This window comes from Anomaloglossus baeobatrachus, chromosome 3, assembly GCF_048569485.1.
Source record: "Anomaloglossus baeobatrachus isolate aAnoBae1 chromosome 3, aAnoBae1.hap1, whole genome shotgun sequence".
In the NCBI taxonomy this organism is placed as follows: Eukaryota; Metazoa; Chordata; class Amphibia; order Anura; family Aromobatidae; genus Anomaloglossus; species Anomaloglossus baeobatrachus.
Genome location: NC_134355.1, coordinates 663,730,320 through 663,746,053, shown reverse-complemented (window position 1 = coordinate 663,746,053; position 15,734 = coordinate 663,730,320).

Below are 15,734 nucleotides of genomic sequence, written 5' to 3'. Positions count from 1 at the left end.
AATCAGGTGAATCTTCTTGGTTGATCATTTACTTATCATTCTTTTAAACGGTACTTTCAACACACACACAAACAATTTTTCCCCTTTTAAAGAACAGTTTTCCTGCACCTAAGTGGGGGTCTACCTAGGTTGGGCCGAGTGGACCTCCGGGGCCCAGTGTCAGTGGGGACATGCAGTGGGGCAGAGGGAACAATCAGTTCCTCTTCCCTGCTTTCGTGTGGGGCAGGCGGAGGCATAGGGGAGCTGGGTACAGGTTCATCCCTGGGCACTGGCTCATGGTCGACCACTTCCATCACTTCTTCATCCACAGGTTGTGGAAACAGTATCACTGGAAGGATCACCGCACCATTCTGTGTAGGCCAGTCTGCTGGAAAGTCACACATCACGGTGTGGATTACCTCTTTTGCCTTCTCCGCCGGTCTAGGAACCTGAGCTTCAGCCGCTGCCCTCAATGCTGGTGGGCACCTCTTCAGATGGTCCCGGGAAACCGTGGCCAAAGTGCCCCCTTGGTCACGACTGATCTGATAGGCCTTCCCATCTTCCCATTGTGGGCTGTATGACATATGGAGTTTGTTCCCATTGATCATCCAGCTTGTGGGTCCTCCTTTTTCGCTTCAGCACTACATCTCTAGGCTGGAAAGGATCAGCAGACGCCTTCTGGTTGAAGCGCTGCTCCTGTTGTTCCCGACTCCGACTCAAATTCTTCTCGACATACTCCTGAATTTGTCGGTACTGCACCCTCCGCCGAGTGTCCCATTCAGCTGTCGAAGGGAGTGCTTCTGGGGCTTCCAATCCCATGTCCAGATCCACCGGTAGCCGGCCGGGGCGAGCCCTCATCAGGTATGCTGGGGTGCATTTCGTTGATCTGGAAGGGATATTGTTGTACATGTCGACTAAGTCAGGTAGCTTCTCCGGCCACAGGTTCCGCTCTTATAGCGGCAACGTCTTGAGGAGGCCCAGGACCAGGTGGTTCATCTTTTCACACATGCCGTTGGTTTGGGCATGGTAAGGCGTGGTCCGGATTTTCTTGCAGCCGTAAAATTCATGGAATACCTCCGCTTCAAAGGCCGGGCCTTGGTCAGTAAGCACCTTCTCAGGGTATCCATGTGGCCTACAAAAATAAGCCTGGAACGCTCTAGCGGCGGTACGGCCAGTTAGGTTTTTGACTGGGACAACCACCATGAACCTTGAATAGTGGTCGACAATGGTTAGAGCGTAGGTGTACCCACTTCGGCTGGGGGTGAGCTTTACATGGTCCAGGGTGACCAGCTCCAGCGGTTGATGTGTAACGTTCGGGTGTAGGGGCGCCTTCTGGCTGGCCTTGTCCTTCCTTCTCAGCGTGCAAGGGCCACACTCTTGGCACCAGGCCTCTACAGATTCCCGCATTCCACTCCAATAGAACCGCTCTCTCAACAGCATTTCTAGTTTCTTCCATCCGAAGTCTCCAGCACCATCATGGTATGCTTGCAGGACGGTGGGCATGTTAGCTTGGGGAATCACCAACTGGCGGATTTTCTCATGGGTCTTCGGGTTAATCAGCTCACGGTACAACTTCCCCTGGTGTAGATACAGCCGGTCCGTTCTCGCCACAGGCGTTGGGCTTCAGCTGGGGCGGCAGGTTCTATTCCAGCAGCGCCTTGTTCCACCAAGATCTTGACTAGGCGGCAGCGGGAGCCTGGTCCTGAGCTTCTTGCCACTCTTGGCTGGGCAGCGGGTCCAGGGTTACCAGTTGTTGATAGACATGCACCTTCTCAGTCGGTGGCTGATGAAATGCGGGCAGCTCAATCTCTTCGAGGTCATCATCCTCCGGCCCTTCTTCCAACAAGTGGGGCATCCGAGAGAGTGCATCAGCATTAACGTTGGCACGGCCGGCCCTGTTCTTGATGGTGAAATCGTAGTTGGCTAGCCTAGCCACCCACCGCTGTTTTAACGCGCCCAGCTTGGCGGTGTCCAGGTGGGTCAGTGGGTTATTATCCGTGAAAGCGGTGAACTTAGCCGCTGCCAGGTAATGGCGGAATCGCTCGGTGATAGCCCACACCAGTGCCAGGAGCTCAAGTTTGAAAGAGCTGTAGTTCTCAGGGTTCCTCTCAGTCGGTCGGAGCTTTCGACTAGCATAAGCAATTACTTTTTCCTTCCCATCTTGGACCTGGGAGAGAACTGCCCCCAAGCCTACATTGCTGGCATCGGTGTAGAGGATGAAGGGGTGGCTGTAATCAGGGTAGGCAAGGATTTCTTCTCCAGTCAGGGCCGCTCTCAGCTGGCGGAAGGATTCCTCATGCCTTTCTTCCCACACCAGTGGGGCCCCTAGGGGCTTACCACCTTTGGTCTGTCCCACGAGGAGGTCTTGCATGGGGGCAGCCATCTTCGTGTACCCCTTGATGAAGCGACGGTAATACCCCACCAGGCCCAGGAACTGCCTCACTTCCCTCACCGTAGTCGGCCTCGGCCAGTCCTGGATGGCGGTGATTTTCTCGGGGTCTGGGGCGACACCCTCCGCTCCAACCACATGCCCCAGGTACTGCACTCTGGGTTTCAGCAGATGACACTTGGAGGGCTTCAACTTCATCCCATATTTAGCAAGGGACGCGAACACCTTGGCTAGGTGCTCCAGATGGGCTTCATATGTCTGGGAGTACACAATCACATCATCCAGGTACAGCAAGACGGTCTCGAAGTTCAAATGCCCCAGGCAGCATTCCATCAGCCGTTGGAAGGTTCCAGGGGCATTGCACAGCCCGAACGGCATGCTATTAAACTCGCAGAGTCCCATAGGGGTGGTAAATGCAGTTTTCTCTCGGTCTTCTGGTGCCACAGCCACCTGCCAGTACCCACTGGTGAGGTCAAGGATGGAGAAGTAGTTAGCGGTTCTCAGCGCAGCCAGGGACTCCTCAATGCGGGGCAGAGGGTAAGCATCCTTATGCATTATCTGGTTAATTTTTCGGTAATCCACGCACATCCGCATGGTGCCATCCTTCTTCTTAACCAGTACCAACGGGGCGGCCCAGGGACTACAGCTGTCCCTAATAACCCCTGCCTCCTTCATGTTCCTCAACATGTCCTTAGCACATTGGTAGTGTGCAGGGGGAATAGGCCTGTACCTCTCTTTGATAGGGGGGTGCTCACCGGTGGGGATATGGTGTTGGACCCCTTTAATCTGCCCAAAGTCTAGGGGGTGCTTGCTAAAAACCTGCTCATACTCCTGTACCACCCGGTATACCCCTTCTTTGTGATGTGTAGGGGTATCGTCAGTGCCTACGTGTAGCTGTTGACACCACTCGTCTAACTCCCCTGGGAATGGGTGAATGCTGGCAGTAAGTGGTGAGGTTGGGGGAACGGCCTCGTGGATGGTGTGGGGATCCACAGTGAACAACTTAGCAAGGGTAGCGTACCGGGGAAGCCTGACTTCTTCCTCCTCACAGTTCAGCACCCTCACGGGCACTCTCCCCTTCTTTACATCTACCACCCCGCAGGCGGCCATTACTGTGGGCCAGTGTTCCAAGGCCATGGGCTCTATCATGGCGGGGTAGTCTCGCCCCTGTGGCCCTACTGCTGCCCTGCACCAAATCATCATCTCACTCCGGGGAAGTACAATCAAAGGGGCAACATCCATCACTCGCACCCCGCCAATCTCTTCTCCTTTCGAACTCACATGTTGGCGGTACATCAGGGCTCGGATCTCACGCTGCACAGCTCTCTGACGGCTCCCCGCCGCCGTGGCGGCCAGCTGCTGCAGTAGGGTCAGTACGTCACTCATACAGTGCTCCATCACGTTAGTCCCTAACACTACCTTCGGGTTATGATCACTGGGTTCATTCATTATCACAATCATACCCTGGTGTTGCAGTTCAGCTCGCCCCACAGTCATGGCCACTTGTTTGTACCCCACTTGGGTCAATGGGAGCCCATCAACAGCAATCAGTGTTATGCTGGCATCTGGGGGAGCCAGTTCGTCCTTTCCCCAGTACCGTTGATACAGTGTGTATGGTATAGTGGTTACCTGTGATCCAGTGTCCAGGAGAGCCATCACTGGTATGCCGTCCACGGCCACAGGGATGATGGGCCGGGCCCCGATGTACCGATCCCACCAGTCTGGGGGGCCATGGGGTTTTACTCCTGAGGATTGGCCCGTGGCCCCAGGGGTTGCTCGTTTAATGGACACCGTCGGGAGTAGTGGCCAGGTTTGCTGCACCTGTAACAGATTGGGGGTCCATACTGTGAGTCATTGGCTCTTCTCCGCTGCATCCAGGGGCCGTCCTCAGGGCTGTCGGCGAGTTGCATCTTCACCGGGGCCTGGGATCTGGTCGGAGGCTGGAGTGCGGCGAGGATCTTAGCAAGGTCCCCATCCATGCGGCGAACCTGAGCAGCGAGTTCTTCTATCGTTATGTTTGGGGCTGCAGGTACTGGAGGTGCTGGTGGGGTAGGGGCCACCACGACGGGAGCAGTTTCCATCGGCTATGGGGCTGGCTCAGGGGCTTCAAATGCGGGGGGTTGCAGAGCTTTGATGGCCCGTTCCTTTAACACGGCAAAGTCCACATCAGGGTGTTCCAGGGCCCACAGCCGAAGTTGTTTGCGGTCCTCTGAGGACCTCATCCCCTGGACAAACTGCTCACTCAACATTTTGTTGCTGTCCGCACTGTTGATGGTGTCCACCCGCTTCAGTGTGCGGAGTGCGGTTTGCAGGCGCAAGGCATAGTCCTGAATGCTATTCGCGGGCCGTTGCCGGAATTGATAGAACTGCATCCGCAACTCTGCCCCGGTACGGGTCTCAAAGGCCATCTGCAGCTTCTCAAAGATGGTGGCTACAGAGGACCGGTCCCCCTCGGCCCAGGACTCCGCCTCCTTCTCAGCCGCGCCGGTTAGCTGCCCCAGCACTAGCGCTGCACGTTGCTTATCAGTCAGGGGGTACAGTTCCAGTAGCGGACTAAGCTTCTTCCGGAAAACCTGCAAGGCATCAGGTTTCCCATCGTACTTCGGTAGCCAGGCAGCTCCGGGCACATAGGGCAAGGAGAACGGCATCACCTGAGCGAGAGCTGGGGCCGTGGCGCCCCCCTGGGCAGGCCCATTCCCATCTACGGGTGCCCCCGCGACTGCGACCGCCGCATCTCCAACGGCTCCGTCGGGCGCAGACATCTTGTTTCCGTCCCCCTTAGTCTCTTTACGGCTCCTCCTCCACAGGGGTGGGGTTTTGGCCTTCGCGCCTCCACTACTCGAGGAGACGCTCGAGCGGGAATTCTTCGCGCCCAAGATAGCGGCTTCTCAATTTTTCCGGCCGGACACCTCCGGCGGTAACAACGCGCACCTCTACCAGACGGCAGAGCGGTAGGATCCTGTTTGTGACGCCAAGTTGTCGCGGGCGGAGGAGGGGACGCTGCGCTCTCCCACTGCTCGGGTCCGGCTGCTGCTGCTCGGTGGTGGCTCGAGCGGTGGGCCGGATCCCGGGGACTCAAGCGGCGCTCCTCGCCCGTGAGTGAAAAGGGGATTTGATTGGATGGTGGGGATTTGGTTATTGTCCGTGACGCCACCCACGGTTGTGGTGAAGTTGGTGACACCACCGCTGCTCTGGACGGGGATCCCAGGAGCGGTGACAGGGAGCAGCTTTGATGTTAGTTCTAGAGATGAGCGAACCGGTCGCGGTTCGGCTCAAGGTCGGTTCGCCGAACGGGGGTCCCGTTCGAGTTCGGTTCGACGAACGTTCGACGAACCGAACTCGAACCAATAGGCTATAATGGGAGGCAATCACAAACACATAAAAATGCATGATAAATGTACACAAACAGTTAATAAACATTGCCATAACACTTACCGGTCCCCGCGATCCCTCCTGCACTCTGTCTCCTGCCGCTATTCCATCTGATGATCGCTGAATCCTCCCGGTGACCGGCACTGCCAGCAGAGAAGCAGGACCTATCGTGACGTCAAAATAGCCATGTGACCAGTCACGTGGCTATTATCTCATTGGCTACAGACTGGTCACATGACTATGACACGTCATGTAGGACCTGCGAGTGCATCTCTCCGGTACACGGTGCACATTTGTGTATCGCCGTGTACCGGCGATATGCTCTAGCACACGGTCGACTCCCCGTTCCGTTAGGGACCGGCTGACACAGCCGGTCATTAACGGAGATCACCGTTGCCATAGCAATGCAGTTAGCGGTGACGTCACCGCTAACCGCGGCTCCGGGAGCACCGTTGCTATGGTAACGCGTCTGTCAGCGTTACCGCTGTTACCGCTAGCAGCACTGATCACTCACGGAGTGAAGGCTGCACGCTGCTTCCCGATTGTAGTGAGGATTGTAGTGAGGATGAGGTGCCCCAGCCCATCAAGTAATGGGCTGGGGCACCTCATCCTCAATACAATCCTCACTACAATCCTGAAGTGCAGTTTCTTCAAACTCATTTAAAGGCACTTGGAACGCTGAAATTGCTGCTTATAATTTAAGCCTCTATTAAAAACCTCTTATTAGCGCTGGTTTATTGGGGATTTATTGGGCTGACAGGGGGTAATAAAGATGGAGTCTCTAATGTGTCTGTGTATTTATTTCTATTAAAGTATTTTTTCTCTGTGTGGTGTCTTTTTTTTAACCCTTTATTGGAGATTCTTAGAGAGATGGCCGGGTCAAATGTGCCTGACATTAAGAATCTCTAGCTTAATACTGGCTAGTAAAACAAAGCCAGTATTAACTCATGATTACCCAACAAGCCACCCGGCTCCAGGGCTGTTGGAAGAGTTGGATACAGCGCCAAATGATGGCGCTTCTATGAGAGCGCCATTTTCTGGGATGGCTGCGGACTGCAATTCGCAGCAGAGGCGCCCAGAAACCTCGGGCTAACCTGTGCTGCGGATTCCAGTCCCCAGCTGCCTAGTTGTACCCGGCTGGACACAAAAATGGGGCGAAGCCCACGTCATTTGTTTTTTAATTATTTCATGAAATAAGTGAAATAATTAAAAAAAAAAAAGGGCTTCCCTATATTTTTGGTTCCCAGCCGGGTACAAATAGGCAACTGGGGGTTGGAGGCAGCCCGTGGCTGTATGCTGTACCTGGCTAGCATACAAAAATATGGCGAAGCCCACGTCATTTTTTTGGTGGGCAAAAAACTTCTGCATACAGTCCTGGATGGAGTATGCTGAGCCTTGTAGTTCTGCAGCTGCTGTCTGCTCTTCTCCATACAGACACACAGCAGCTGCAGAACTACAAGGCTCAGCATACTCAGCATACTCCATCCAGGACTGTATGCAGAAGTTTTTTGCTGAAAAAATTATGTGGGCTTCGCCATATTTTTGTATGCTAGCCAGGTACAGCAGGCAGGTACGGCTGCCCCCAACCCCCAGTTGCCTATTTGTACCCGGCTGGGAACCAAAAATAAAGGGAAGCCCTTTTTTTATTATTTCATGAATTTCATAAAATAATTAGAAAACAAATGACGTAGGCTTCGCTCCATTTTTGTGTCCAGCCAGGTACATCTAGGCAGCTGGGGATTGGAATACGCAGCACAGGTTGGCCTGAGCTTTCTGGGCCCCACTGCTGCGAATTGCAGTCTGCATCTGCCTCAGAAAATGGCACTTTCATAGAAGCACCATCTTCTGGCGCTGTATCCAACTCTTCCAGCACCTGCCTGCTATACCTGGCTAGCATACAAAAATATGGTGAAGCTCACGTCCTTTTTTTGTAGTTTTTTGGCCAAAAAATTAAAAAATGCTTCCGTGGATTTTCCATTGCCAGTGAAGGTAACACCAAGCAGTGGGGGTTAGCAGCCAGTAGCTGCTTGGATTACCCTTAGCTAGCAATACAAAAAATGCAGCGGGAGCCCATATATATTTTTTTTAATTATTTATTTAAATAACTAAAAACAAAATGGGCTTCCCTGTATTTTGATTGCTGGACATCACAGTGCTGTAAAAATAAATCTTTAAAAAAAATGACATAGCGCTCCGCGGTATTTTTGATTCTCAGCGCAGATAAAGCAGACAGCTATGGGTTGCCACCCCCATCTGCCTGTCGTTACCTTGGTTGGCAATCAAAATACAGGGAAGCCCATTAATTTTTTCTATTTAAAAAATAGTTAAAAAAAAAATGACGTTGGGTCCCCCCATTTTTGATAGCCAGCTAGGGTAAAGCAGACGGCTGTAGCCTGAAAACCACAGCTGGCAGCTTTACCGTGGTTGGGGATCCAATGTGGAGGTCCCCCCAGGCTCTTTTTTTATAATTATTTTATAAATATTAATAATTACACAAAAAAAGTAGGGTCCCCTCCAAATTGGATCACCAGCCAAGGTAAAGCGGACAGCTGTGGTCTGGTATTCTCAGGGTGGGAAGGTCCATAGTTATTGGGCCTTCACAGCCTAAAAATAGCAGGCCGCAGGCACCCCAGACGTGGCGCATCCACTAGATGCGCCAATCCTGGCGCATCACCCCAGCTCATCCCGTGCCCTGGTGCAGTGGCAAACGGGGTAATAAATCGGGTTGATACTAGCTGTAAAGTCACCTGAGATCAAGCCCAGCAGTTTGTGATGTCATGGCGTCTATTAGATACCCAACATCATAAACTGTCAGTACTAACAAAAACAAAAAATCGACAAAAGAAATTTATTTGAAAAAACAGTCCCCAAAACATTTCCTCTTTCACCAATTTAGTGTAAGAAAAAAAATAAAGGGGTCCCACGACGACTCTGGACCGTCTAGAATATGGGGGGGAGACACTCAGGGAACGTATCCCCCATTTTCTAGGAGTGCGGACCCTTCATGTGAGGAGTGTGGGTGCAATGAATCTGCACTCACTCTCCCCGGGTCCACAGCAGCAGAGTCCATGTCGTAATGGTTGCTACCAAAGCTGCAATGCCCTGCTCATGAGGTAAGGGCATGCCTAATCAGGAGAACTACTGTAGAGGATGCTCTGCTCACTGGTATATAGGTGCTCAGAGGTAATAATAGATAAAAGTAGTAAGTAACCTCGGCACTCTAAATCTCCCAGACTAAGTCAGTAAGTCACAACGGATAGTAATGCAAAATCACTCTTTATTGGTCCGTATTAAGAAAAAAAAAAATTTCATAAGCATATATGTTTTTGTCCAAAACAAGTTACAAATGACGTTTCGGTCTGAGCCTTCGTCAGATTGGACTTATCTGCATGTAATCATGAAAAATGACAATAATCAGTATCACATAAGAGTGAGAGAACAATAACATAAACTCGAACAATGTAGAGGTACAATTGGGATGCAGCAAAAAAATTGCAACACAGCAAGAAATGAAACACATGATACAAACGTCATAATACAGTACAAGGACAATATAGTAATGACAAATATGGGGTCAGAGTAGGCTTAGACAGCTCTGGTACGAAAGAGATGTCAATCATAAAGTAACATGTGCAGTAGGTGTAGAGCTACACTATGCATGGCAGAGCTAATGGGTAGACCGACCATAGAAAAAGAACGGAAAAAAGTGGAGAAAAAGTGGAGAAAAAATGGAGAAAAAGTGGAGAAAAAGTGGAGAAAAAGTGGAGAAAAAATGGAGAAAAAGTGGAGAAAAAGTGGAGAAAAAGTGGAGAAAAAATGGAGAAAAAGTGGAGAAAAAAATGGAGAAAAAAATGGAGAAAAAATGGAGAAAAAGTGGAGAAAAAGTGGAGAAAAAATGGAGAAAAAGTGGAGAAAAAGTGGAGAAAAAGTGGCGAAAAAATGGAGAAAAAGTGGAGAAAAAGTGGAGAAAAAGTGGAGAAAAAGTGGAGAAAAAGTGGAGAAAAAGTGGAGAAAAAATGTAGAAAAAATGTAGAAAAATGTAGAAAAAGTGGAGAAAAAGTGGAGAAGTGGAGAAGTGGAGAAGTGTTTGTTCATGCCAGATGGGAGATAAATAATTTTTTACCGGCGCTGTCATTTACTGTAACGTGATTATCGGTGTACGGTGTATACCTGTGATCATGTGAGCGGGGACCGGAAAAACCGTCCTGAATCATGATCTCCAGGGTCTCAGCTAGCCCTGAAACCCCGGAGATTTTCTGACGCTGGGGGGCGTTATTCACTTATTTCTGCCTGCTGTTTATAAACGGCAGATCAGAAAAAGGCTACATTAACACGACCCATCCATTTTTGTGGTCTGCAAAAAACAGTCCGTTTTTTTTCACGGGTGCATCCATGTGGCATCCGTTTCCGTTCCGTAGACGGACCGTCTGTCATCTGTTTGTCATCCGTGTGCCTTTCGTTTTTTTTGTGTACTGCAAAAAATCTGAATGAGAGTAAATGCATAAATTTACCCAGGATCCATAGCTTCATCCTACATGAGGCGGTCACATGTTTACTCCAGTGCCATTTTCTACTGCTTTTCACAGCGTAGAGCGCTCTGGTGATTTTCTTGTGCTTGTGCACTTCATATCAGTCTTTTCTGTCATTATAATGGCAGAAAGACACATAATGTCCCACTCTCCTGCATTTTGTAATTTTGCACCCTTTGGTGCCTTTCATGTGGCACTAAGGGGTGCTTAGCTTTGTATTTAGCCAAAAAAATGAAAAAAAAAAAATGACGTAGGGTTCCCCCTATTTTTGTAGCCAGCTAGGGTAAAGCAGACGGCTGCAGCCTGCAGACCACAGCTGGCAACCTCAGCTTGGCTGGTAATCCAAAACTGAGGGCACCCCACGCTGTTATTTTAAATTAAATAAATAATTAAAAAAAAAAAACACGTAGGGGTCCCCCCAAAATTGGATCACCAGCCAAGGTAAAGCAGACAGCTGGGGTCTGATATTCTCAGACTAAGGAGGTCCATGGTTATTGGACTCTCCCCAGCCTAAAAATAGCAGGCCGCAGCCGCCCCAGAAGTGGCGCATCCATTAGATGTGCCAATCCTGGTGCTTCGCCCCAGCTCATCCCGCGCCCTGGTGCGGTGGCAAACGGGGTAATATATGGGGTTAATACCAGATGTGTAATGTCACCTGGCATCAAGCCCTGAGGTTGGTGAGGTCAGGCGTCTATCAGATACCCGACATCACCAACCCAGTCAGTAATAAAAAAAAATAGACGACAAACACATTTTTATTTGAAAAAACACTCCCCAAAACATTCCCTCTTTAACCAATTTATTAGAAAGAAAAACAAATCCAGGTCTGGTGTAATCCAAGGGGTTGCCATGACGATCCACACTGTCCCAGTCAATGAAGAGCAGGATGTTCCCCATTGGCTGGGAGAGCAGTGCAGTGACCTGAGCTAACATCAATGGGTCAGCCCAGGTCACTGCAGGGGATGACAAGTGCTGCTGTCAGCGAGGTACATTACCTGCGCTGATCTCCAGCACACTGACAGCCCCTGTCACTGAGTTCAATGACCGGTGCCTTCACACCAAGTATCGCGAGAGGCCCGTGACGTCACCGCTAGTCAGTCTCGGGTCGGAAGCGAGAGAAGGTGATGTGACAAGCGGCGGCCATGGAGGACAGTGACAGCGCTGAGGTCGGGATGGCGGGACTTCATCACCGCAGGTAAGCCGAGCAGGACCATGTGTGTGTGTGTGTGTGTGTAAGTGTACATGCCGCGGGCAGGAGGGGGCGGAGCGAGCTGAGCGGGGAAGTGTGGGCTTCCTGCACGTAACTAGGATAAACATCGGGTTACTAACCAAAGCACTTTGGTTGGATACCCGATGTTTATCTTGATTACCAGCTTCTGGCAGGCTGCCAGCGATGGCTCCTGCACACTGTAGCTGTAAAAAGCCCTGCTTTTTGCTGCTAGAACCGTTCTCGAACGTATCTAGAACTATCGAGCTTTTGCAAAAAGCTCGAGTTCTAGTTCGATCTCGAACAGCCCCCAAAATCACTCGAGCCTAGAACTGGAGAACCTCGAACCGCGAACCGCGCTCAACTCTAGTTAGTTCTCCCCTCCTTGGGTAGGGGGTTGGTTGTCCCGGGGCCCAGTGATGGGGTAGGGATGGATGGCAGGCGGGTTACGGGGCCTGGCGAGGTGCAGGGTCGTGGGGGCAGCGCTGTGCCGCACGGCACGGTGGTACTCACTCAGCCAATGATGAGGACACAGTTCTCGGTAAAACACACGGCTGGATGGACGGGTCCCATAGATGGCTGCGGTTTTGTTTCTCCCGGCAGGTTGATGGTGACTGCCTTTCCCTGCACCTGTGTACTGTAAACGGTCCCAATGGGTTGGATGGCTTGGATGGTTGCTGGAGGAGCCCCTTTTGCCCGCAGGCTCTGGCCCTGGGAACTTTAGCCTTGGCGGTGACTGTGTTTCCCTCTCTCGGTTGGACGGTTGCCTTCTCATGGGACTTGGCTGCTGGGAAACCCAGGAGGTTCCCTTCGCTAATGATTTTGGCAAATTCACAGCAACTCCTAGCCTTGCCGGGGTCCGTAAGCCCCTGCCAGATGGTGCTGACTTCTCTTTGCGTACCGGTTCGGTACCGCCGGGCCACCGCCCGTCCACGGTCCTTACGGTTAGCTCCAATAGGCCACTCCTGCAGACGGTCACCACCGTCTGCCAATCTTGCTGATCCGTCCGTGCCACACACCCGGACCAACTTCAGGCTGCTCAACTGCTACTTTCCTTCCTCTCACTTTCACTTCCAAAACAAAACTGTTTTTCCCACCTCCAGGACTGTGAACTCCTCGGTGGGCGGGGCCAACCGCCTGGCCCACCCCCTGGTGTGGACATCAGCCCCTGGAGGAAGGCAACAAGGGTTTTTGTCTGACTTTGGTGTGCCTGACCGGGAGTGTGGGGTGTCTTTGTGTTGTTCTCTCTGGCCCCTGGCTTGTCCAGAGCGCCACACTTCCCTTGGCTAGTTGCTCCCTGTGGGTGTACTAACATGCTAATGAATACGCAGAGTTAAGGCCGCTTTACATGCTGCGATATCGTGACCGATATCGCTAGTGTGGGTACCCGCCCCCATCGGTTGTATGACATGGGAAAATCACTCCCCGTGGCGCACAACATCGCCCAGACCCGTCACACTACTTACCTGCCCTGCGACGTTGCTGTGACCGGCAAACTGCCTCCTTTCTAAGTGGGTGGTTTGTTCAGCGTCACAGCAGTGTCACTGAACCGCCACCCAATAGAAGCGGAGGGGTGGAGATGAGCAGGACGGACATCCCGCCCACCTACTTCCTTCCGCATTGCGGGCGGGAGGCAGGTAAGGAGAGGTTCCTCGTTCCTGCAGTGTCACACGGAGCAATGTGTGCTGCCGCAGGAACGACGAACTACATTGTTACTGCTGCAGCAACGATATTCGAGAATGGACCCCCATGTCACCGATGAGTGATTTTGCACGTTTTTGCGATGATGCAAAATCGCTCAAAGGTGTCACACGCAACGGCATCGCTAAAGCGACCAGATGTGCGTCACAAATTCCGTGACCCCAACGAGATTGCTTTATCGATGTCGCAACGTGTAAAGCGGCCTTTAGAGGATGCTTGTGATCATCTCTTTGCTGCCATCGTGTCCGATGGTGGATTTCGGCTCAGTGCACATGATCCCTGACTTTCAGTCATGCGCACTATGAAGCCGAGTGTACGCGTCCTGGTTTCAGACCCATGTAGTGTGCATGACCAAAAGTGGCAGGGTTATGCGCACTGAGCTAAAGCCCAGCGATGGCAGCATAGGGGTGAGTGGGATCATCCTCTGATGCTGCACATTCATTAGCACGTTAGCACGCCACAAGATGTATTTACATGCTAAGTGGACCGACTAGCCAAGGGAAGTAACGCCCTTGTGACTAGCCGCTGACCTCATTATATATCATATAGGAAATACCTTTTCTAAAGATCCCTTTATCTATGCTACTAGATACATGGACAGTTAGGCAGGGATTAGCAACATACACTCAGTACTGCTCATGGTTCTGGGTGTATATTGTATCTGACAGGTTCCCTTTAACAAATACTCCTAGGGGCACCACAGCTCAGCTTTTGTGATGACCTACAAGAGTAAAATGATAAAATGAACTACTCCTTTGATTCTTCACACAGAGCAGCAGCACAACTGCAGACAACTAGAGATCAACGTATCCATTGAACTCGGGTTCACAGGGTTCAGCCGGACTTTAGATAGAGTTCAGTTCGGGGCCCGGACTTGACCTAAACTTGATCCCAGAGCCCAAACCCCATTTGAAATCATTGATTGGCCAGTTCTGCTCACTGCCTACATACAACCAGCCATAAACACAGGAGGGAGAATGGGGTATTTTATTTTTTAATGCACTACATCCAAAAACTTTATTTTTACCTCCACAGAGAGCAATTTAGAGACTGCATGTGACTTGCACTGGGCCAAGTACTGAGCGTATCCAAGCACAGTGATGCTCGATCGAGTGGTTAACATATGTACATCACCCGAACTCTGAACTCAGACACTGATTTCTTTAAAAGTCTGTACGGTATGAGTGCCGAACATTAAAGCTCAGGTTTGCGCATCTATAGTTGTGGCCACCAATTCTCATTCACTACACAAAATCTCCCAGGGGAGTATTATATTCCGGGAGAAAACCCCAAATCAGGACCAAGTGAAAGGGTCCTGGCTCCTATCCTGAGACCTACAGGGGGCATTGTGGAAAGTATTGTGCAACTATGATGAAGAGTCAGACCTCCTGTCACCATTCCTCAGCTTATAGAAACAATGTCACAGACACAATTTGCCTTCCTTCACTTATAAAGATATTTATACTTCAGATACCCACGGGCCCCCGTCCTCAACAAGCACCCAATGTTATGAACCCAATTAGAGATGAGTGAACCTTCGATAAAGGTTCGCCAATGTCAAATGCGCTACGAGCCTTAGCCTGCTCGTTTGGGCTTGGTAACACGAGGTGTACCGCCCCAGCGCCAGCAGCCGGGCTGCCACTCGGATCAGAATCTGCGGTGGCTCGAGGGGTCTCAGGACCCGAGAGGGGTCGCGCGGACACCTGAAAAAAAAGGGGGTATTTACAGGGTAGTGTGTAATTATAGTTTGTGGTGCCACCCACGGTATGTGGTAAGGTGGGATACCACCGCTGCTGTTAAGGGCACCCGGTGGCAGTGGAATGGCAGCCAGATGTTTAACCCCTCCGTTGGTAGAGGGATGATGCCCCGGGGCTTGGCAATGGTGAGAGGGGAGTTCCGTTGGGAATGAAAGGGTCACTGCGTACTCACTCAGCCCAATAATGCTGACACCGACAACTTGTAAACCAGAATTCTTAGCACCTCTGTAGCCAGGAGGGAGCACGCCAGGATCCCGTGCCTGATGGTGTTGCCTGTTAGCCTGTGACCTTGGCACTTTGTTCTGCAGTTGGTCCCTTTCAGCTGGAAACTGAATGGGTCCCACTCACCCGTATGGATAACGGAGTGAGCTTGCTCTCAGGGTTCATGCTTGGGATTTTCTTGACTACAGTGGGAAAGTCCTATCCCTCCCGTTGCGCTAGTACATCGATTTTGGAGCAGGTGGAGGGCGAGTCTTGAAGGCCTCGTCCTCGTCGGGTAAATTACAAGGACGTGGCAAGCTACTTCACGGCCTAGGGTCCACGTACCCCATCGTGCCCTGGCCCATGCCCGGAGAAAGCTCAAGGCCGCCGGCTGCCCTGCTCGGCAGTTCCGTGCCCCTTGACACAATCCCCTGCGACCGGGGTTCTAGCTCCTACCAGGCCCAGACCAACGTCTGCCACCTAGTAACTGAGGAGCCCAGCTCCCTGACCTCTCCACACAAGAGTCACTGTTCACTCTGACTGTTTCCTAACACTCCTGACCTTCCCGTAACCAACCCACCAAGTGGCTAGCCCTATTC